Here is a 23,027-nt window from a genome sequence, read left to right on the forward strand (position 1 = left end):
AGCAAAATCCCTGTCAGGAGGAGAACAGAAATCAGCAGTGCCGAGGAAAAGCTGCTCTCCCTTCTGCATCTCCTGGCTGCAGAATACAAAACAGTGACCAAGACGGATGGCTGCAAGTTTAGAAATTAATTTAACTCTTCAAATTAGCAAGATATGTATCAACAACCTAAGACAAAAGCACACGTACACAACCTAATTTAAAAGGCTGTAACAGGGTAATGAGGATGTCAAAAAGCAGTCCTGGAACACAGTACTGTTACCAAACCCTTACTGTAACTACATAAAAAAGCACATTATAAATAGGCAATCTAAATGTTTCACCTCCTTTCAATCCAGTGTTTAGCTTTGTCTTTATCTATACCATTCAATTGCTTGTATCTCTTAAGGACACCAGGCATGCAGCTTGGGGATAATTATACTTATATATACTTATATATAATATATAACCTGGTTTGTGGTGTCATTATTCTGTCTGTATTGTAGCATATATACACATTTCAAGAGAGTAATGAAGAATCTCAATGAAGAATTGAAAGAGCCATTCTGTTCACTTTAATGAAGAACACTATGGTAAAGTTTACACAAACTAATTAATTTTCTGCTTACTGGCATGAAAATTGACTTATTTTAAGTATCTGCCCTGAGACAAAAAATCACTGCCAAAATACAAGAAAGCAGAGTGACTTTAAAATGTACTTCCAAAAAATGTAGTTGAATTTACCTATCCAAAGTATCTTCTAGATCTACAATAGAAATTTCTTATGTACATTTCTTATTTTTTAGGCTTTTCCAAAGGTGAACTGCTACAAGCTTGTTTAGTTAGCAGGCACTGATTTAGAAGTCCCACTGTTTATAGTAAAGGCTTAAAATTAAGAACAATAAATACTTCTGACTCTTAGGAAATTGTATTTTAACCAGACTAGTAAGTCAAAAGCTAAAACAACGAGCTGTTGATGTCTACTTCCATAAAAAGTGCTTTTTCTGATTTTGTTTTAATACAGAATTGTTAAAAATATCCTCACATGCCCAAAAGAACGTAAGAGTGTAATGTGATACTGTTTTCTCATATAACACAGGCTGTGACCTAAGAACATGAATATGTCACTTAATGGCTACAGATTTGGATCCTCACAAAAACCAGACCCACTCACTTATCCAAACTTTTTCCTGTTCTTTTTCCACACAATAGTGTTTGAGAGCATAAACTACTTTCTGAAATATTTTTTAATGCATTTGGATCATTTGCCATTCCTCAGGACAGGAAAAAAAAATAGAAAAAACACAAAGAAGGAATAAAATATTGAAATCCAGTATTCAGAGCCTGTGAGAAAAATAGAACAGGTTCTAGCAGAAACATGAATTTCTTGGCCTTTTTTATGTTATAACAATCACAAAAAACAATATTGATTTAGGATACACAAAATAGCAGAATTTAGGGTATTTCTTTAAGCTATATTTTCCAGAGCAGAATAGAAAGTAAATCTGCTCATGAGTAAGAAAACTTAGTAATGAATCAATGTGTAAACCTTGTTTCAAAGAATAAAAATACTGAAATCAAGGATCAGGAAGTTTCTCTAATATTTGGCCTTAGCTGCCAAAGGCAAAGTATTGAGGGTCATTGTCTTGAGCAAAATATCCAGGAATTCACATCAATGAATTCTGCCATTATCTTGTTTTAGATTTTTATAATTTTTTTCTAAATACTGTGTTTCATAATTGAATTTCTGTTACAAGAACAAAGATTATACATTTGAAGCTAATATCTTGAGCAGGCATGAGATAGTAAAATGCTATAGACAACTCATTAATAGAACTATTCCCTACTTTGAGATAATTCACATTGTTCCTTTGAGCAAAGTATGGAAAAGACTCTGGCTGATAAGGATCAAAGTAAGTCTTTTTCTTCCCTCATCTAGAACCAAAAATACCACTTGTTTCATTGTCATTATTTTAAGAAAAGCAACAGGAGTCAAAGTGGGGTGGCAGGTGGATGTTGGGGCTTCTTCTGAATGCAGAAAACAAAGCTGCTCTACTCAGGAGCTGGCAAAGGGACACTAAACTCTACATCTTGTTTTGTATCTGCCTTTTTCTTCAGGATTCAACCACATCTGGGTTACATTTCTGTATTCCAGAGGTTGGAAAGATTTTAGAGTAAAGTTTGTGGGTTCTACCTGGGAAGGCAGGCAGAATTTCCCACCCTGGTGTAAAGGAAGAGCGTGCGGTGCAAGCTGAGGGATATCCACTCAAGCCCTACCATGGGTTTGGGTAGAAGCTTCTCTTTAAATAGTCATGGAGAAGTAAAAACCCCTTTCTCCCAGTAAGACAGCTGGTCCACGAGCAGAGATGCCTGACACACAGGCACAGCTAGTTTGTTTTCCTTGTTCTGGAATACAGTTCTTCCTGCAGACACTGTTCCAGGAGCCCTGTCAGAGCTGAGGGACTGGCTCACAGGACACGGCTCCCCAGCTCCTTTCATCTACTCCTTTGGCTTGGCAGAGGTATCCCTGCTGCCAGACTGATCCTTGGGAGCCCACAGCTCTCCCCAGCAGCCCAACCAAAGCCAGTGCTCCCTGGGAAAAGCCATGCTGGCTGCAGCAGGAGCCCACCTTCTGCACCCCGTTATAAAATATTCCATACTTCAAGTGAGCTGAACCAACCAAAATTCATCTTCCATTGGCCACAGGCTTCTAAATCCAGCAGTGACTTTGAGACAACTCGCTGGGCCCTGCTAAAATAGAAAGAAACAGAAGAGTTTCTGGCAGCCACTGAGCCAAGTTCCAGGGCAGCAACTGAGTCATGACACGGCAAATTAGCCTTGAATCCATCAGCGCTCAACAGCTCTAGTTAGGACAGTCAATAGAGAGACAAAACCCCCTCTCATCTCACATTGTTTAACTCACACTGCCTCATGCACTTTGTTAGGGTCTCTCTGGTCTTTCCAGATTTCTTTGGAAGCCCAAGATTGAGTTTTGGCAACTCCCTGTCAAATACCATGATTGCAAGGGGTGTATACAAGAGGCAAATTGGAAAAAAAAAAAGAATACCAGGCTTGATTCATCAACAAGTTAGACCAGTGGTTCTAACCATTCCTTTCCATGCTGTTCATGGTCCTGTTCTCATGCTGCTATAGTTTGATTTCAAACACTCCACGGAGCAGCATTTTTCCCTTTCATAGCCTGAAATTCCTGGTTCATGAAAAAATAAAATAATCCTGAGTATGATGGGGAGAAAGCAGTAGGCATGAAACTCTAAACTTAAGCCTTTATGTAATGTTACTTCAACAGGAAAGCAGTACCTATGGGATAAATGATTTGATTATTTTGATACATTTTTTTATAAACAAGGGACTTAAGCCAATGGAAAAAAAAAATTAAAAATGATGGGATGAAATAAAAATTGGACACCCTGAGGTCCAAACATGAAATCTGCAGGCACTAAACCTCCTATTTATAGAGGTTTTCTGAATGTTCACAGTCTTGGTTAGAGAAACAGCAGGCACCTCAAAACATCCAAAGCTGGACCTGCAGCATATTAAATTTAAGAATAATTAGAGTTAAGCAAGCCAGTTTTCATGAATGCTGAGCACCCATAATACTCATTAGCTTCTCTGTAAGCCAGAGTCAGGCAGACTGGAGAGAGTGAAGAACAAGGACAGACGCTAATTCCTCAAGGATGTGTATTTTCCTCCATGGAAAAAACACCACTCACTTAGAGAACTCCTAACCCTCAGACCATCTCTTCTCACTGTAGTCTGTCAGCCCTCCTTCCCACCCTGCTCTTTGCAGAGCCACCAAGAAACTGTTAAGATGACCTTGATGAAAAAACACCTCCTTGAAAGGATTTGAGGTTCATCTCAACTTCTAGGCATTAAAACAAAGGTAGAAGCAAGCCTTAAATATAGGGGTCACAGGGAAAGTCAGTGGTCTGAACACTTTGATGGTGCCAGTGTATCAACAGGCAGAGCCTGCTGACATCCTGCAGTGATAAAATGTGGACCAATGAACACATGTGCTGTTGTGTAAGTATATAAATCAAATTTAGTTTCAGGCTCGTGACAAAAACTAAAACAATCAAGGGATAACCAAAAAAAAAAAAAAAAAACCCAACTAAAAACAACAACAACAATGACCCCAACCAAATAAAAACCCCCAAAAAACCCCATTTTCAGCAGGGTCAGTTCCTGACAGTTTACTATGCAACTGATCTAATAGGACTGCTGATATAAAATGGATTATAATGGCTAGAAAGCAGCATTACTCTGTCAACAGCCACCTGAAGGTAGCAAGATAAAGTAACTATGAAACCACAGCCAGTTAAGCACCTTGAAAATCGTGTTTTCAGAAAGTCAGTTCCTGGGTATTTTGTCTGACCACCACAAACAACTACAGGAATAAGGAAGCAAGTTATCCTCATTCAAGAAAGAAATATACCTCTCTCTATCTTGTCATCAAAACAGCTTCACAGTTCTGTGCCACAATTCTGTATAAATGCAGCATCTGCTCCCAAGTCAATTCCACTTCCCTTGACTGCAACACTTTAATCCATGCAGCCTTCAAATTTATTTTCACCCTCCAAAATAAAGGAAAGTCATGCAGTTTCTCCATTGGCTGGAAGAAGAATTTGAATTTGACTGAGCAATGAATAAATTCCTGTTTACAAGAAAAACTGGCTTACTTGTATCACAACAAGGACACATTAATTTTTAGATGAGTCAAAGGTGAACCTCTATTTAAGATGTTCTCCCAACTGCATTGCTTTTTTGTTAATGCACTCAAAGCATTAGGAAAGAATATACTGGAACATCTGGAAAATGGATTCCATGATTGTGAAATCCAGTTTGTAAGCAGAAAAATCCCTCTTCTGGGAGAGAAAAGGAAATGGACAGCCAAAGCACTTCCAAAGGAGGAAGATGATGGCATTTTGCTTGCCTTCAGACTCAGTTTAGGTGAATGAAAGCAGTTAAATGATCCATGCTTCCACAAGGAAAACACTGCCACTGAGTGAAGGCCCAGCCACTGGTGCACTCCTCACAACAAGGGTCCTCCTAGACACAGAGAGGCACATGCAAAGCTTGAGAATTAAAGTAAATCCCCCAGCTGAACATGGCTACCCTTGGTGTTGGCACTCAAGAGGAGAAAGAAAATATCAGCAATCATTTCTACAAGACAGGAACTGGGTTTTTTTCAGTTTCACAGGAGTGTCTGCATCTCCCAGTGCATCTCCCAGGTGTTCCAACTCCAGCTGGCACGGAGCAGCTCCATCAACAAAATGCATGGCTCATCTTTTACCACTGCTAGAATTGCCTGCACAGGCAAACCCTCTAAAATGCATTCAGATCATCCCTTAATGTGAAAATTGCTCAGTCCCTCAAAGCCATCTGGAAAACATCTCATATGAGGCATAGAAGGTCCAGACATCGACACTGGTCCTATGTTTGGATGTCTCTCTTAAACAAGGCAGTATCATACCACTGTAATGCAAAGCCTAAGAAACTTGGTATTAAACAGCTTTATGTACTGCTGAAAGAACTAATATTAAAAACCACAGAAAAGAGATCTAAAAAAGAAAATGCAAGCTGCAGCTTCAGAATCTCTGGAAATGCCACCAGTCTTCAAGTCAACACAAGTACAGTAAAAGAAGGAACGAATTTGACCTGCATGTTTAGTGAGGGAGATGGAAAGCCAAGGATCAGATAACTTTCCAATACACCAAATTGTATCTGCAGAAACTGGTTTGTCACGTAAGCCAACGTGCTTGGTTTGCAGGCACGAGGCTGTCCAAGTGAAGTAGCTGTAGCATCACAGGAAAAGGACAAAAAAAGGCATCAGCTGTTGGTATGAGAAAAATCACAGGAACTACCCAAGACAGACTGGCTTGTGGTTTCCTTTGGGTTAGCAGAAATCATAGGAGTACTTTGCTGATCGCCTTAGAGTATTTTCCAGCAAATTACCACAATGGTTTCCTCTTAAGAATAAAGTGTGTTCCCAGATTAGGATCCTACATCACTGAAACAGGGAAGTCCTGTTATTGATTTTCATGGCTGTTAGAAAAAAACACAAACCAAATCCTTTGTAGCTGGTCTCTTCTGGAGCAAAAACCTTACCAGAAGCTAAAAGGCAGAGAGCTTTACAGCACCAAGCTAAAGGAAGTGCAACGTGGTAACTTTTGGCAAATACTATCATTATAAACAGTGACCATGGTAACAACAGGAGGGTTTTTTTTCCCCTCTAGACCCTGGGGGGGAAAAAAAAAAAACCCATGGACATTTTCTCTGTACATATATTAGTCTTTGTACGTCATTACAATGTTTGTGTGTCAGGACCTTGCTTTAGAACAGCTGCTGGCTTACTTAGGGTAATGTATATTCCCATTGATTTCCTGCTAAAAAAGGAAACAGCACACACACAATTTTTCTGTCTTTGCTTGTTGCCCAAAATGGAACACCTCTAAAAGGAAACCTGAAGAAGTTTTCAGCTCACAAACAAGGGGCAGAAAAGAAAGAGGATGAGCCATAATAAATATAACAAAATTGTAATTGTCTTTTGATTTGTTATTTCTGGTCAGGTTTTCTTCCAAGTACATCTGTTTAGAAACCACAGTTAAATCACTTTACACTGCAACTAGCATGGGGTGGTGGTAAAAAAAAGTAAAAAAATAAACTACTAAAAATGCTGTTAGTTTCTTTGGGATAGCTGATATCTTCTTTGGGAAAGTGAAAGTCAGCTTTTTTAAAGGATTACAGGGGTACAAATTCTTACCAGGTTATAAATCACTTGTCAAGTATGTCCTGTAGCAGAGGAAAATCTTCTGTGATGAAAACAGTGTCTAGATCATGCACTAAAGTGGCACCACATTACTCAAAACAACACTTGTCATGCAAAACTGAGGCCTTTGAAATCTCAGCACCACTTCAATCTCTGTTCAGCAGAATTGCCTGGACCAACTCACTGGTTAAAACCAGGTCCTGTTTGCCTTCATTAAAAGTGGGGATGGCATGATTGAATAAGATTTCCAGCTTTTAGTCTTGGATCATAGAATTTTGCATCACTGTGCTTTATACTTGGGGTTTAAGATGCTCCCACCCTATTTAGGCACCTCTACTTTGCCTGCACAAAAGCATCACAACAATTTTGATGGGCAGGGACCTCCAGGGGTCATCCAGCCCAACCCCCTGCTCTGAGGACCAGATGTCAATGGGAAATACAAAAAAAAAAAATTGTTCTCACTGAAACTTCATTATGAAGTCGTCACAAAAAGAGGCCTCGGAGTGATTTAATCTCTTGCTTGGAGAAATGCCAACAAGCTCCTGGAAACCTGACTGTTTCTGCTGGATCATGGAGCAGCCAGTGCACAGGAAGGGCTGGAAATCACACATCACTTTCTCTGGTCAGTGAGGAGACCCACTAGGACACAACTATCAGGCATCCATCAGCCATCCATTTCTCAGCTACCAAAAAATCCCACCAACTATGCTGGAGTCATATGAACATATTTGAGTTCTGAGTGTGCAAAATAAAAACTAATATCATGATTTCCTCATGAAGATTCACTTTGAAGACAACTTTACCATATACTCATTGGTCTTGTGTAATATCTACCACACCCTTCTATAAAACTTCCCAAGAGCAAGCACAGGACAAATAAAATCAAACAGCCCCTTCAAACTCACCATGGTCTATCTGTGAGTCACTCCTAAGAGTAATCATATTTTTACTGAAATCAGGATATCTTACAATTCTGAATCAATGATGTATTTTCATTATTTTGTACCCCACTGCCATCCTGCAATGAGGCACTGCTTTCAGATGCAAAAAAAATCCCCTTTTCTTGAGCATTGTCACAGTGTTTAATAAAAAAAGTGTATGTGGGAAAGCTTTGTGACCTAGAAAGGAGATGTACTGTATGAATGATGCACCAAACCCAGAGAGTAAGACGTCATTATTCTATTTATATCTATAAGCAGAGGAAAAATGAGTCCAGTAAAAAGATGAAATACTCCATGTACTGCAGGAATTTTTATTTACGTGAACAGATTTTAAAAAACCCAGCACCCAAACAGAAAGATTAACGTCTTTCTGATACAAAGAAAAAAATAATCAAATCTATAATGATCAAATCTCAGTCTTGACCAATTTGTTCTCTTCTGTAGTTCGTTTTCCTCATCTCCAGATGTCTGACATGAAGCAAAAATATTTCAAATCCGTGGTTTATAAGTAGGATATCAAACCCATTTAAAAATTGTGTTTGACTGTTTCCAGCAATCTCACAAGGTACTTGGAAATACAGTGCTTTTTTTTCAGCTTTTCTTCAAAGAACACCTATTTTCTTTCCTCTCCTGTGGCTCCACACTGCCACAGCCACGTGAGCCAGAGGCACCAGCACAAGAGAGGTGTCAGAGCAAACCACACCCTGGGCACTTTATGGAATGGCTCTCAAGAGTTTGCAGAATACAATGCAGATTCTACACCTGCGATTTTATTTCAATTCAGATTAGATAAAGTGCAAGAAGGAAGGGAAGGATAACCCATCATTCCCAGGAAATCACAATGTAGGACAGTTTTAGTGTCCATACATCCTGCTGTAATCTCTCAGGTGTTTTTCCTGTTGTATTCCCCTTGTGCTGTTTGATCATCAAACAGCATCAACACTGAGTAGGGGAAGAGCTCCCTGAAATTATTACAGGACATCACTGGAGTCCATTTGTAAGAACTGTCATCATAACATGTCTCTCTCTTATCCCTGCTCTTCATTTAAACCTTAACTCACACAAGTAAAAATCCTAGTGAACTGCCTCTCCCATTTTCATAACATTCTGTAAAATCACTGGCAAGCACAGGAGAGCTCAGGAACCCACTCAAACACATTGAACCTACATACAAAGAGTAAGGGAGCTATCTTGTCTTTTGTAAGGCCCAGCCTTACAAAAACAAACTGAAAAAAAAAAATTAAAAAAAAAAAAAAAAGGGGAAAAGAAAAAGAAAAAACACATGCAAAATCAATTACCAGTTCTGCCTTTTTGAGCCTCTAGATGTAACAGTTCACAGACTCCCTCACATCACATGTTTACATGACAGCCCTTGTATGTTTTTTAGTCATGGAAAAAACAAAACCTTTGATGGCCATTTCAGCTGTCATCAAAACAACCAGAAACTTGTCTGCTTCCATTCTGCATTTCCTTCTCTGTATTCCCCACAGACTCACAGCATGCTCAGGAAGATACCCCCTCAGACTACCTTTCCTACTTCTGATTTGTAATAAAATGAGAAGCTGCCATGGTTTTTAGAAGCAGGTTCTCTTGGCAGGCTAAGGCTGACACAAGCACTGAGAAGGTCTAAGCCCTGGAAAGAAGGGATCCACTGGTAACCTACTGGAACATAACAAACTAATCACAAAGGAGTAACACTCACAGTGTAGAGGCACTACCAGAGAAGGGACTCAACCTTCTAGTGCCTCACCATAACGAAAATGACAGTAAACAGAGCTGTTTATGCTTTTTAGCAGCCATCATCAGACTGGCTTAATGCTTGCAAAGGTTCAAGTACAGCTCACAGAATCACGGGAAGGGAACTCAGGAGGACATCTTGCCCAACTCCCCAACATTTAGTTGTAATAAACACAATTTTACAGCAGCTGACTCTAATCCTTTATTCATTAATGCAACCAACATCAGCTCCTTACAATCAAACGAAGGAACACGGGCCTGACCAAAGGAGTTAAACACCCAACTTCATAAGCTTCCAACAGCAACAAAATCTGTTCTTCATTGATTTTTCCCACCTTTGATTTGCCTGCATTTTTTAGTGGAAACTATTGTGTGGTTCACGTTCCAGCAGAATCCCAGCTGGGGGCTGCCAGCTCTGCGCCCAGCCATGTGTTGTGTTCGGCGTGCTGGGAAATGTTTGGGACAGTCAGACCTGAGAGTGCCAACTCATGGCTGTGGAAAAATACCAAATGGTTACTGAGGAGAAAACTTGGATAAATTGCCAATTGTACCCTGAGTGTTTTAGTCTTGTCTCCCCTTTTTCACTGAGTGTCTTCTCTTACAAAACTGCAGCTTTAGAGTTAGGACACTTTGTACTTTTCCCCCATATTACTAATTGCTGCCACCAAGCCATGAAGAACTACCCCACACTAAGTAATTTTTCCTCCTTTTACATCATTACATTCTTTGGTTGGCTAGAGTCCTTTACTGAAAAAGAGGTAACGAAGTTTAGTTGTTTTTTGTATCTGGTTTATATACACACACAAAACCAAACCAGACACCATGCTTTCAGGACAGGTTTACTTAAGCAACGAAGTTATCAAGTCCAGCTTTACTATTTTATTTTTTTTTTTCATTTAGTCAGGTTTTAAAGCCAAACAACTTCTTTTAGTGAGAAGCAGCTTAGGACTACATGTAAACAGCAGTGTGAAAATAGGTCAGATTTTGACAAGTCTCTGAGTTACCTCACAGAAAGTCTGTGAGGAAATTGGAGATTTTCTGGGAAACTTACCCACATCATGTTTCCATTACTGAACAAATAATAAAATTATGAAAACAGGAAGGAGGTTTTTCACTGTAGCCTACTGTATTTGTTTCTTTGTATCCCACTAAATTTCCAATACTCTGCATACTTCTCAGTCCAATTATTTCTAGAATAAGAAACCCTGAATTTGATTTTTCTCAGTTTATATGCACAGTATTACAAATCATATGCTGTCATAACAAACCAATAGACAAGTCACCATGAAAAACCAAGTTGTTTGGTTTGGATTTTTTTCAACAAGCCAACCAATACCCATTATGGCAAAATAATTTATTTTTCAAGGAAGTAGAAGTGGCAAAGTCTAAAGGTTCAACCTCTCATGTTTTTAAACTGAGATAGCTGATACAGGCACATATAAGGCCACAAATTAGAGGAATGCTTTTAAGAAAGCATCTTGGAATGAGTAACTTTGGTACAAGTCAAGCACATTGGAAGATCCCCTGACCTACCAAAAAAATCTAGAAAACATCTGGCTTAACTTCACCATTTGTGGAATTCCACAGGGGCACAACCAGAAATCTGTCCCCTATCTGCAACAACCAAACTGTTTTACCACTTCCAGGACTGATTCATTCAAGTGAAAAGACGGAAACAGAGCAAGAAGTGCTTTTAGGATATGCAAAATACCCCAATGTCGGAAAGGTAAACAGAGCCACGAGCTGAGGTGGGGCTTGCAATTTCCCCTGCACGGGTTCTGCCCAAGAAGGATTCCAGAAATCCATGCTAACATTTGATGCTCAAATGCCAGCCAGCAAACAAATCTCACTGAAATCCTTGCAGGCCTTCACTTTTTACTGCTGGGCTCAACACTTCAACAGAGCTAAGAGCTCTTAAGAGCTCATCTGGTTTAAGGCCAAAGTATCCAGTGTTTTACTCAATCATGTCGATAAAGAGGATTATCAGCCACTTACTTAACACACTCTTCTGCAGTGTTTCCATCCCTCTGACTGCTCACCTATTTGTGCTGAAGATAACCTGTTTTACAATATGTGCAAGTTAATGATTCTCACCATTGTACAAGGTGTACACCGTGTGCTTGGTAGAGACAAAGACTTGGTGTGCCCCATAAAGCTTTCCATCAAGGCAGTCACATTAAAAAAAAAACCAAAAAACAAACAAACAAACAAAAAAAAATAAAGGAAATATGGAAAGCTGAATTTAGTAATTTTTTTGAACCCCACCTTCACACAAAATCTTAAATATCTCTGCAGAAATATAAGGAGAATCTGTTATAATTTTTTTTTTTTATTGGCAATTTTAACAAAATCCAGAATAAAAGCAAGCAAGGGCCTGAGCCACAGTATTGCAAGCAAACCTCATTAGAGCAGATTGGGAATGGAGCTGTGCCAGCTGAACACTCCATGATCCCCAGAAGCACAGCATACGTGCACTTTTGTGTGACCTTCACAGACACTGCCATAGGCTCTACACCTTCAAAAATTCAAATAGTGCCCAAGGACAGAGATGTCAGTGTTCACACTTCTTTTGCAGTGGTTTTGTAATGGGAGACCTTTAATTTACTTCAGATTTTTTAGGCTTGCCTCACATTTTAAGAACCTTGCAGTTTAAACAAAGCAGAATGCAATTTGATTTAAAACTCTCCATTTCTTCACCTGCTGCCATTTGAAAGGAGGCATCTTCTATTTTGTATGGAATGAATGCAAACAAGTCTCATGAAGATCTTTTCCATTCTTTGAACAACCACCAATGTCTGCATCTTTTTGGTCCTGAAATGCAATCTGAGGTCAAGCTGAACATTTCTTAATTAATTCAACTTTCAGGGCTTACAAGTCTAAATAAGGTTTACAATAGTTGAGGTTCTCTCTTGAAAAAATCCATCAGTAGCCATCTCAGAACTACATCAAGATCTTCCCTTGCACTTGGAGGAGAAAATAAAGCAAATCATACCAAATCCACTAGTTATACCTGTGAAATAGACATGTGGAAAGAGAGCTTGAAACTCACAAACCCTAAAGATTTAGTGTTTTGGGTTGTTTTTTTTTTAAATAGATGCATTCACATATATGAGATCATAGAATCATAGAATATTCTAAGTTGGAAGGGACCACTAAGGATCACTGAAGTCCAGCTCCTGGCCCAGCACAGGACATCCCACCATGTTCCTGAGAGAGTTATCCAAATGCTTCTTGAACTCTGTCAGGCTTGGGGCTGTGACCACTTCCTGGGGAGCCTGTTCAGTGCCTGACCACCCTCTGGGTGGAAAACTTTCCTCTCATAACTTCAGAACATTTATTATCATGATTTTCAAATTCTCCTCCAAGCTCTAAGATGTGTCGTTGGCCTAGAGTTTCTTGGCTTTTAACACTGTAGTTCTGTAGATTTGAGTTCTGATACATGAAGGTTGTATATGATTACTCATGCATAAAAGTGAAATTAATCCAAGCTGCTCCAATTACAAGCTGTAATTCCAGTAGAGGGAGAAGTCATTAAGTTCCAGATTCAAGGGCATCCCTTTGGGGAACTTCCATAAACTTTAACTACGGGGGCAATAAACACGGAGTGACAGCTCACATTAACTGAAATAATAAAACAGTGAGGTCATTTCTCTATAATGCTTATCAAAATTTTATCTCAAGTAAATGATTTATGGCACCCATCAGGGCTACTCCTCTTTCTGCCTCGCAGTCAGACATTCTCTTAAGGGGAGATACCTTTCAAAAAGAAGAAGAGACAATCTTCCCTGAATTTCTCAGCTGGCAGTCTCCAATAGATAAGATAATGTTGCAAGCAGACACCGACTGCTTATTTCCACTCTGAGGGACTCGGTGCACGTCTACATGCAAAGAACATTTTTATTCACCTTCTCCACTGCTCTGGTCATACAGAGATCAGAAGCCACAACCTGCTCTCCTGTCCTGAATACTTCCAGCACTACTATAGGCTCTTCAAGCATTGTTTCATTCAACCGAGAGATGGTGGTTTTCCAGGCAGAGAAAGGAAATCAAGCACAAGCAGTCTGTAAAAGACTTCACAAACTGAATTCCTGAATTCAGAAGTACTTAACATTGAAATGAGCTGGGCCACTGACTTCAACCACTGCACTGAACTGGATCTCCTCAATTTGTGCAATGCTCAAAACTCCAGGTTATTTTGACAGGGATGCTGGGGGACCCAGGAGCGCTCCTCCTCAGTAGCAGTTACTTAAATCTACCAGGCGTTAATCTTTCCTTGTCTAGGATGAAGTCTGTCATCTGATACTGCCACCAAAGCTATTTCTCCAAAGTAAACTCTGTAACTTGCACAAGCTAACACCTTAGCCTGTTTATTTACATTTTTCTTTAACGACTGCTGCGTCTAAAATTCTATAGGCAAAGAAGTTTTAAAAAATCAAACAAAAACAACAAAACCCCAAACCCTGCGTTGCACTTCCTTGTCTTCTTCTTTCCTGCCCACTGCACTTTACCATGAGGAAAAGGGAGAGCTCTATTCCAAATCAGGGGAGAGAGGAACAGAGAGGTCAGGAGATACACCCACATCCTGCAGATAGTCATTGCAGAAATAGCGTGAGAATCTGGATGTGAATATTAAAACAGTCACTAATTAAAGCATTCAAATGCCCACACGTTTTTTTTCTTCTGATGTTCTTCATTATTGACACTATATGTGAAGCTGCATTTTGCAGCCCTTGTGGGTGGGCATAGGTCATCCTCTGCTTCTGTATATTCTATTTTCCCCATGAGAGGCTTATGCAATATCCTGATGTTCAAACAATAACGGAGTCATGGAAAATGTGCTCTCGCATATAAACTTTAGGAGGGGGATGGGGTGAGATGGAGAGCTGTCCCATTATACTCAAAAGTTTCAATTTAAACCAGCTGTACAATAAATAACTTCCTGCACTTTGCCACAAAGACGCTGCAAGGATACTCTCTGAAAACAAATATTTTTGGGTCAAGTGTGTGTATCCACTATAACGATAACACTTCCTGCAAACTCAGCAACAGCCACATGGGATTCTGCACAGCCTCACCATGTTCCAGTGTTGCTCTACTTCAGAAGCAGGACCTGGCTTGCTGTCTCTCACCACAGCATTTCAGCCTGCTCAAGTAGTTCTCCTCGATGCTAAGAGAGAGGGCTCCCTAGGGAAACCTGTCTGCAATCTCTTGTCCTTGTGCCAGTGGGAAAGCCCAAGCCTGACTCCATGGCCACAGTACACCTACATGCCCAGTCCATACAGATGTTTTCATGTGAATTTCATGATGAAATCATCTCAGTCTTTTCCCTTTGAGACCCTTTCTCTTTCCTTCACCCACCCATCTTTTCACATAACTTGTAGGAAATCAGTTCCTTTCTATATCCTGTGAAAAATTTGTCCCCAGCAGGCTCAAAGTCTTAGAGGTCAGGGCAAAACACATATTTATACAAGGTAAAAAAAAAAGTGGAATTTGTGTGACTGGAAGAAACTCAGATAAAAACAAATACTTCATGACCCGTCACCATAAATGGAATGCTTTCTGCCCTATAAAGACACCCATGACCAAAACTCACTAACAAGACACCATGATGCACACAAATTATGCAGAATTATTATCTATTTTCAGATAATTTAAATACTTAAAGATAACTACTATACATTTCTATTTTATTAGATAATGCAAATTATTTGGGTTTTTTGTTTCTGCATGGCACCACTTAAAGTATGATGAGCTATGACCTAATGCAAATCTTCTGGTATTTCATATTTTCCCCTAGAAGTTTTGATGCCTACTGAAAGGTAACGATGGGGAAGTATCTGTTTTCATTTTAAGGTAAAGTTTTCAGTGACAACAGCCTAGGAAAAGCTTGAGAAATGTACCAGGAAAAAAAACCCCACAACAAAACAAAACAAAGCACAAACAAAACAAAAACTCACAAGACAAATAAAAGCAATGTTTGATATTAACAGGTTTATGCAGTTTCATATTAACAGGTATATACACTCTAACTTCAAGGTTTCTTTCTCTCTTTTTATAACTTGGGGATGACATGGCTCATTCAGGCAGCTGTCACAATAATTCATAACATATTTGGCTGAAAGAGTGGAGTTGTATTTCTGTGCTATAAAACTTTTTGTGTTTGTTCCGAAATTTCCCATACACTTTTTTTCCAGCTAAGGCAGTGGGCAAACATGCCTGATCAAACAACCATGCAAAAATATACACTGCATATCTAACCTGAATCTGTCTGTCAAGTCTTTGGGGCTTCAACAGCTTTAGCTATGACAAACTGACTTTCCTCAAAATCCATTGTTATGTGGATACACCCACATAACCCATGGAAGGGTTTTATAAGACACTTATATAGAGCATCAATGCCAAAGAGAAACCATGCTGGCACAGCACAAACATTTTCTAGCTCCTGTAGTGGCAGGAGGATGCTCTGCTAGAAGATATCAGGCATGTATGACCTCCAATGACCCACAATAGCTGTGCAAGTCCTGCACCTCAGAGGCCACGTTCCCTCTGGACTTCTTACCTTGATCCATAAAAGCACGGCAAATTGTTGCTGATCCAGGCAGCTCAGCTGTTCAAGACATCACAGTGAAGAAATGTACCATTAAATTACTTTTCCATGCACAGTTTATAGGTGCTGGTAGTCCATGCTGGGCTGTAAAAAAATGGGGGGATTGTTCCTTATGAGCTTTGTGCAGACAGCTTGTGTGAGTGTTAGACAAACACCATACAGGCTATGGCAAGAGAGTAAGGATGTTGAAATAAAAGCATCACTTCTTTCCTGCTGTCACGTGCTCTGTGGCCATAGAACTTCACCAAATAGTCAGTCTCTATCTAAATTGAGGGGGTTTTAAACCCAATGTTTGCTATTTTTATCTTATGGATAAAAAGGGGAAAGACTCTTTTCCCCTTCATACTAAATGTCTGTACTGATTATCTCCTTACCTTCCTTTGAAATCCAGCATTTAGACTATTTTCTTAAAGGAGCAGGTCACTAGACACCCTTCAATGGTCCTGCTAAACAAGTCAGATGCCTTTTTATTTTTAGGGTATTTTTAAAAGAGCCTCTAGAAGTAGAAAGCTAAACCAATGGCAGCTACAAAACTTGTCAGCACAAAGACTAAAACGATCTCCAAAGTATGGCTTTAGGTAACCTCACAAATGTCACCCTCTGCCCTCTTGCTCAGCTTCTGTCCTCCAAAGCCACCATCAATAGTCTCTGCAACCTGTCACTTCATTGATTTTCCAGCTTTCAGACTCTCTCAGCATTATCATAATGATAATAGCTACTGGAGATTTTCCTGCTGTTCATTAATAATCATAAGCCATCAGTTGTTGAGATTATTTGAAACAGCAAATTTACAGAAAGTCCTTCATTTGCTTTTAGCAATTATCTCAGCATCCCAGCCAGCCACAGAAGTGCTGGTGTCTGACTGCTTCAGCACAATGAGATCCAGGAATCTTCAGATTCCTTCCTGGGGAGATTCAGTGTGCTGGCACTTACAGTCCCCTGCCAGGGGTTTAGTGGTGATTATTTAGAATAAACCACAGCCACCTCTGGGCAATCTCCAAGGCTTTGGCCCTGCCTTAGCCCAGCCCCTCCTGGCCTCTCCTGCACCTGAACCTCTCTGGCCACAGGTCCCTGCACACACACCTCTCCAGTGGTTTTCCCCTTTAGTCAGTTTTTCTCATCTGAGGGGAATTTTCTCCCAGTGAAGCCATTAAAATTGACTTATCCTGACTAAATCTTGATGGCAAAATGGACCAAGTTTGCTGGCAAAGCATGAAGATAAGCTGACACAAAATAATCAGCATAAAAATGGTGCTCTTCATTCCTGTTTGATAAAAGTTTTCAAATCAAGACATCAAATGCTCAGCACAGCAAACATCTGCAGACAACCAGGAGCAGGAACACACCTGGCTTATTGTGGAATTTACCTTAGAGCCCTCACACATAGGACAGATATAACAAATCACACATCAAACATGCAAAATAAAACCACAAAAAGAAGCCAATCTGACAAGATCAGCATTCTCTCCACCTTTTTTTCTTTTTTCCCCCCCATAAAATCTCCACATGTTTTTCCTCATTTATGCTTATAAACCTCAGCTTTAAAAACACTGTGAGCATAAAGAGTTTACATTTTATCTCCTGCCCTGCTGAAGCTGGAGCCTGTGGTGAAGTGGAAAGAAGTGGTGATTATTAATTCACTGCCCCACACACAGAAGGATCAATCATCACCTTTGGATGAGCAGAGATGTTAGAGAGAGAGGGGGAGTGTGTGTGTCTCTGTGTGTATGAACACACACACACATATATGGTAACAACTGCTTTTTCACTTTTCAAACTATTTGCTTTGAGACTGGAACATTCTGATCCTGGCAAAATGACGCAACTTATTAGTGGCAAGAAGTGACTCAGTGCCTTGCACTATTTTAGAAAGCCAGAAAAGAGGACTGCTAACTCTGCTACTTCCAATTCGCACACACTTCCAAATTCAAACTTTATTATGGAAAAAAGGGGGGAAAAAAATAGAAGTACAATGGAAAAAAACATTCAAAATAGCTCATAAGAAAGTACAAAGAACACTACAGAGCTTTCAACTTGCTCTTCTTAAAATGACCAGGAATGAGAAAACACCTGATCAACTATTTATTCTAATTAGCTCTGCTTTTAAGAACAGATCATGAGACATCAGAAATAAAAAATTAACAAAAAGTCTGCAGGTTTTCTCCATCCATAGCTCTTTCAATAAGCCAGAAAATGATTGATTTAATCCAACTGTTCATCCATGTTTCATACAAAAGTAATTTCCCTCAGGTATTTCATGTGAGTAAGAGTGAAGAGGTATCCTCAGAGGTGTCTCCTCCAGGAAGCAGTTGTTTCTGAAAACTGTGCTGGATCACTGGCAGAGCAAACACTGTATCAGGGCAAAAAAGAACACCCCAAAGGCTACTCTAGATTTGCAAAAATAAAGGTGGGAAGTCTTCAGTTCACTTTACTATTACTTGTTAATCCTATTTCTCCATACCCACAGTTTTGTCTGGTTAAACAAACTTTCAGAGGAAGCATTTGACTTATTTTATGCATATATGAAAAATACAGATAAATTTATACATGAAGGCTCTTGGACACAGTGGTCACAGCATTGTAGAGAGCTACAAGACCCAGCTTCCATTTTGAGCAACAACATTTACATAGACTAAAGTGTAACTTATTTCCCCTCTCAGTGTACTTATCCCCAAAGTGGAACTCCTTGTGCCTACCCACTTTGAAAACCAGGCTTGAAAAAATATTAAAAAAGCACTTTTCTGGGTCTGACACTCCAGCTGTACCCCAGGCACCAAAAGGTGGTTTTGATAACACAATTTATGACTGGTTTGTGAAGTGAAACAGGCTATGTTAAATGCAGGCATGTTTTAGCTTAACAACTACACACAGAAGGATTGTGAAAATTACTAAAGAAGAAAATAAATTTCCATCCCTAAATTCTGAAAAATTGTGGGACACAATAACTTTAAGTTATTAAAGCAGTTAAAGTATTGTTAACTAAAGAAAAACAAAAAACAAAACAAAAAAAAGCAACAAAAAACAACAAGAGGGAGGGCTTAACATTTGCCATTTATTAGAGAATACAATAATGCCATACTGTGTCATGCTGCCTCTCTGTGCCCTTATGCACACAATCAACACAGAGATGCAGGCATAACACCTGAGAGAGCAGGAGACTCCTCTCCTACCTCTGCAGCAAGAACCTTTGTAGCAAGTATTGAAAATACCAGCTAAGCATTTCTCTGGCAGCTATTTCCATAATCACCATTTTTAGGTGGATTTTCCAGGAGAAATGGTTTTTGTTTTGAAGCCAGAGTAGCCTACATAATCCTGTAATTTCATGTAGAGTAGTTTCTGAGTTCACAACAGTGTCAATGTCATATGCAAGCTCTACTTCAACAAAACTCCCTGTAATCATGTTTGGTAGCTGTTTATGAAGAAAGAGAAACCAAAGTATGCCTAGAGAGAAGGAAAAATTAGGAGTAAGATAATTAAAACAGAGATGGGAAAAAAAAAACCACCCAAACCTAAGGCTTGGGAAAAAAATAGAAAGTATTATTGTCTTAAGTGATCCCCTGTATTGAAAAGAGATTGCAATCAGAAATCTGCCACTTATCCAACAAATTAGCCTGACTTTCAAAGGCATCCTTTAGCAGATGTGTGCCTTGAAGTAATCAGTGCACCCATTACATGGAAAGCCATTTATTGCAGGAAGCAGGATTAGACTGAATCAAGGAAACAAAACAAACTCCCCCTCAAAAAAAATAAAAAAAAAAATAAAAAAAACCCTAATTAAAATCAGGTAATCTATCTTTCAGACAAAAGTATTTTCAACCTGAGGCATCATCTGGTATGAAATATTGAGAATAACTGGAAAAGTATAATTCAGGGATCTCTACAGCTTTTTTTCCAGTTTAAGCCTGAAGGTTTGTGAATAAGCTGACACACTCCCTGGAAGAGACAAGGAGTGTGCTTTATGTCACCTCCAGTATCAGCCCCTGACTTTATAAACACATAAATTCATTATGCAATGCAAAAACTTGGTTTCTCACCAGCCAGGGAGGATGAGGGGTTTGTTTTCCAGATCTGCCATTGGCTTTGGCACATCACACCCGCTTCTGCCTCTCTTCTCCTCGGGGAAAGTCATGGGCTCAGAGCTGTCTGGGTCCTACAAATGGCCCCTCAGCTCCCTAAAACTGATCTGGGGACTAAGAAGTAACAGACTAGAAATGCAAAAGCACTCATCAATACTGGCAGAGAGGAAAATCAAAAAATAAAACAAAACACTTTTGATTGTAGTGTCTCATTCCCCACCTCATCATCACTGGCCTAATGGTTAAAATAAATCTATGTGAAAATCCCCTCTCTCCCATTTCACATTGCAGCACTGCAGAACACTGACCAGGTTATTTAACATCTCCCTTTGTTTTAACCAAGGTTAAAATTCACATCACCTCAAGTCTGAAGAAGTTTATTTGAAACAAAGATGCTTTGAAGGATAAGTAAGCAACAGAAAAAACACAAAGCACAAATATACAATAATGAATCAGATACTGTAAAACAAAATACTTTTCTTTAAGAAAAATCAAAGATAAAATTTGAAGGTCAGATTTCTAAGCAGCAGCAAAAGAAGCAAACTCAGATTTTACCATATCCCATTATATTTGGGATGATCTGAAAATGAAGTTCACTAAACAGCAAGCTTACATATGAAGAAAAACATTGTTCCAAAAATGCAAAGTTTTACAAAAAAATGTACATTTATGATAGTTCAAATCTTTCAGATTTTAAAGGTTTGAAGTCTGATTTTTCTAATATATGGGCTTTTTTGGCCATTCCTGCTACTTCTTTGTGATCATTTGCTCAAGCATTCATCAAAGGCAGGCACTGAACATGGGAACCCCTTTCCTGCATGTCAAATATGCCCTAAAAACCCTGAATGAGTTAGCACATACAAACACATACATAAGAGATTGTAATATGAGCTTTTTGGACATTTGATACAGTTTGGAAATGATCACCTCTTTTTTTCAGCTGGTTTCTGTTCTTTCCATTTACCCAGTGAATGCCCTGCCTTCCCTGCTTTCAGCTTCTCTGGTGAAAGAATGAATCCCAGGAGTTCTCTGCTCCAGAAACCTACACACCCCCTTTCATTCAGCAGTACATTTGAATGGAAGGATGAGCATTGCTGGATGAACATCTTGTCTATGCCACAGTGTAATTTTGATTCTTGTGAAAACACTGAAGGACAGAGCCATGACCTTAGCAGTTACTGTAGGATAGTTTTTTTTTCCTGACTCGCACAAGAAGATGAAATGCATCCATAATCAATATGTTTCATTCCTTGCATGGCTGCCATTTTCTTGTGATTTACAATGCTGGTCATTCAACCATTAGCCACAGATATTCCCCAGAATATCCAACATCTGAAATAACACATGGAACAGCTCTGCTTGCCTCAAACTCCATTAAATTGTGCTAGACAAGACTGGAAGCAAAGGAAAGACTGTAAAAATGCAGGGAAAAGCACTTAAATTTATTGTCAGTTCAGAGATTGATGAATTCCAAAATTCACCTTATCTGGAGTGGACCCCATGTAATAAGCTCCACACTGCACACACAACAACTTGTGCTCACCCCAAGCTTTGCTCCAGAACACTTTGCTTATCCATTAACATATTGCACCCCTTATCTTTAAAGTATATACATTACAATCTGACCTCTTCCCAGGAGTGAATTTTACACATTATTAATTATACATTATATGTTATATAACATACATTATACTTATAATACATTATATATACATATTTTATACATTATGCTATATATTATTATGATTATACATTTTTAAGAATTCAGTTTCTCAGTCCAAGTTAAAAGGGAGATTTCATAATCTCATGCGTATTCTTGCCCTGGCCTCTGCAAACAAGTGTCTAAACTCTCATCTGCTACTCTTAAAACAACGACACTCCGACCTCTTCCTAACTTCTCTCCAAACAGTGAAGTAGCAATAAGTCTGGACAAGAGCCCATTTAATTTTTTCACCTCCAAATGTCATATCAAGAAAAAAATGTTTTGTTTATTTTTTAATTTTTGGTTCTTTCCATTCCCTTAATGGCTCTCATTAATTGCCAGGCTCCACCTTTCAATTGAGCAGCTCTGGTGTTTAACAACAGACACAAGGAGCTGGCCCTGTTAGTGTTTATCTCGGGGGCAGGCACGGAAATTTCCAAGTGTGTGGTGTCTGCCATGGCCATTAGAAGGAAGAGTGAGGACATTAGTCTTTGTGACATGTGGTATTCAGATGCACCCCACTGACACAGAACATAAATGGCCTCGGGGCACTGATGGCCAACTTCTGAAGCCATCATGGTCCAACTGCCCGCCAATTTATCACTGTCTCACAAAAGCCATGTGTACTCACTCCCTCCTGTTAGCCATCATTTCAAAAAGCATGTCACTATGAAAGGGACAGTCAATAAAACTGTCAGTGCACTCTAAAGCTTATTCTGAGCCCAGCGCTGTGTTGTGCTCTGGGTTAGGTGGGAATCAGCAGAAGGAGTTTTGTGTTCCCACCTCTCTCTGTCCCCACACTCAAATAAACATCTGGGAGCAAACATTAAAAAAAGAAACTTCATTGGAGCCAGATGAAATTCTTACCTCTCATTTTGCCTCCATGCTCTGCAAATCCTCTCAAACTCCTTGTAATAATGTAAATGAAAATAGATGCAAATGCAAGCAGAAGAACCAGTGAATAATTGACTGTCTGATTACCGTTGTCTGCTTCTATGCAGAGCTCATTTGGTAATTATAAGGAGCTGCAAACAAGCTATATTGCTCTATGAATGCATTTAAAATCAAGACATTTGGGGGTTGGGGGGCAAGAAATATATTGCATCACATTTTCTGCACCATTGTTCTTTTTAGCTCTTATTTCGAGCTTAATAAATCTACAGCTTCACTTATTTTGGGTTTAATAGAGACATTCAAGTC

General features: G+C 39.3%; 1 protein-coding gene across 2 annotated transcripts in view; it reads right to left on the reverse strand.

The window, feature by feature from the left end:
* Positions 1-23,027, reverse strand: part of PDE3A (phosphodiesterase 3A) — a 218,173-nt gene that overhangs the window by 137,566 nt on the left and 57,580 nt on the right. Inside the window, exon 1 of one of the 2 annotated variants that reach the window (XM_086885495.1) lies at positions 16,002-20,889. The exons of the other annotated variant lie outside the window; for it this stretch is intronic. The gene's annotated coding sequence lies outside the window, so the exon portion shown is untranslated. Of the gene's footprint in view, positions 1-16,001; positions 20,890-23,027 lie in introns of those variants that run through there. 2 annotated transcript variants of the gene reach the window in all.

Source organism: Cyanistes caeruleus, chromosome 4, assembly GCF_971803275.1.
Source record: "Cyanistes caeruleus chromosome 4, bCyaCae1.hap1.1, whole genome shotgun sequence".
NCBI lineage: Eukaryota > Metazoa > Chordata > Aves > Passeriformes > Paridae > Cyanistes > Cyanistes caeruleus.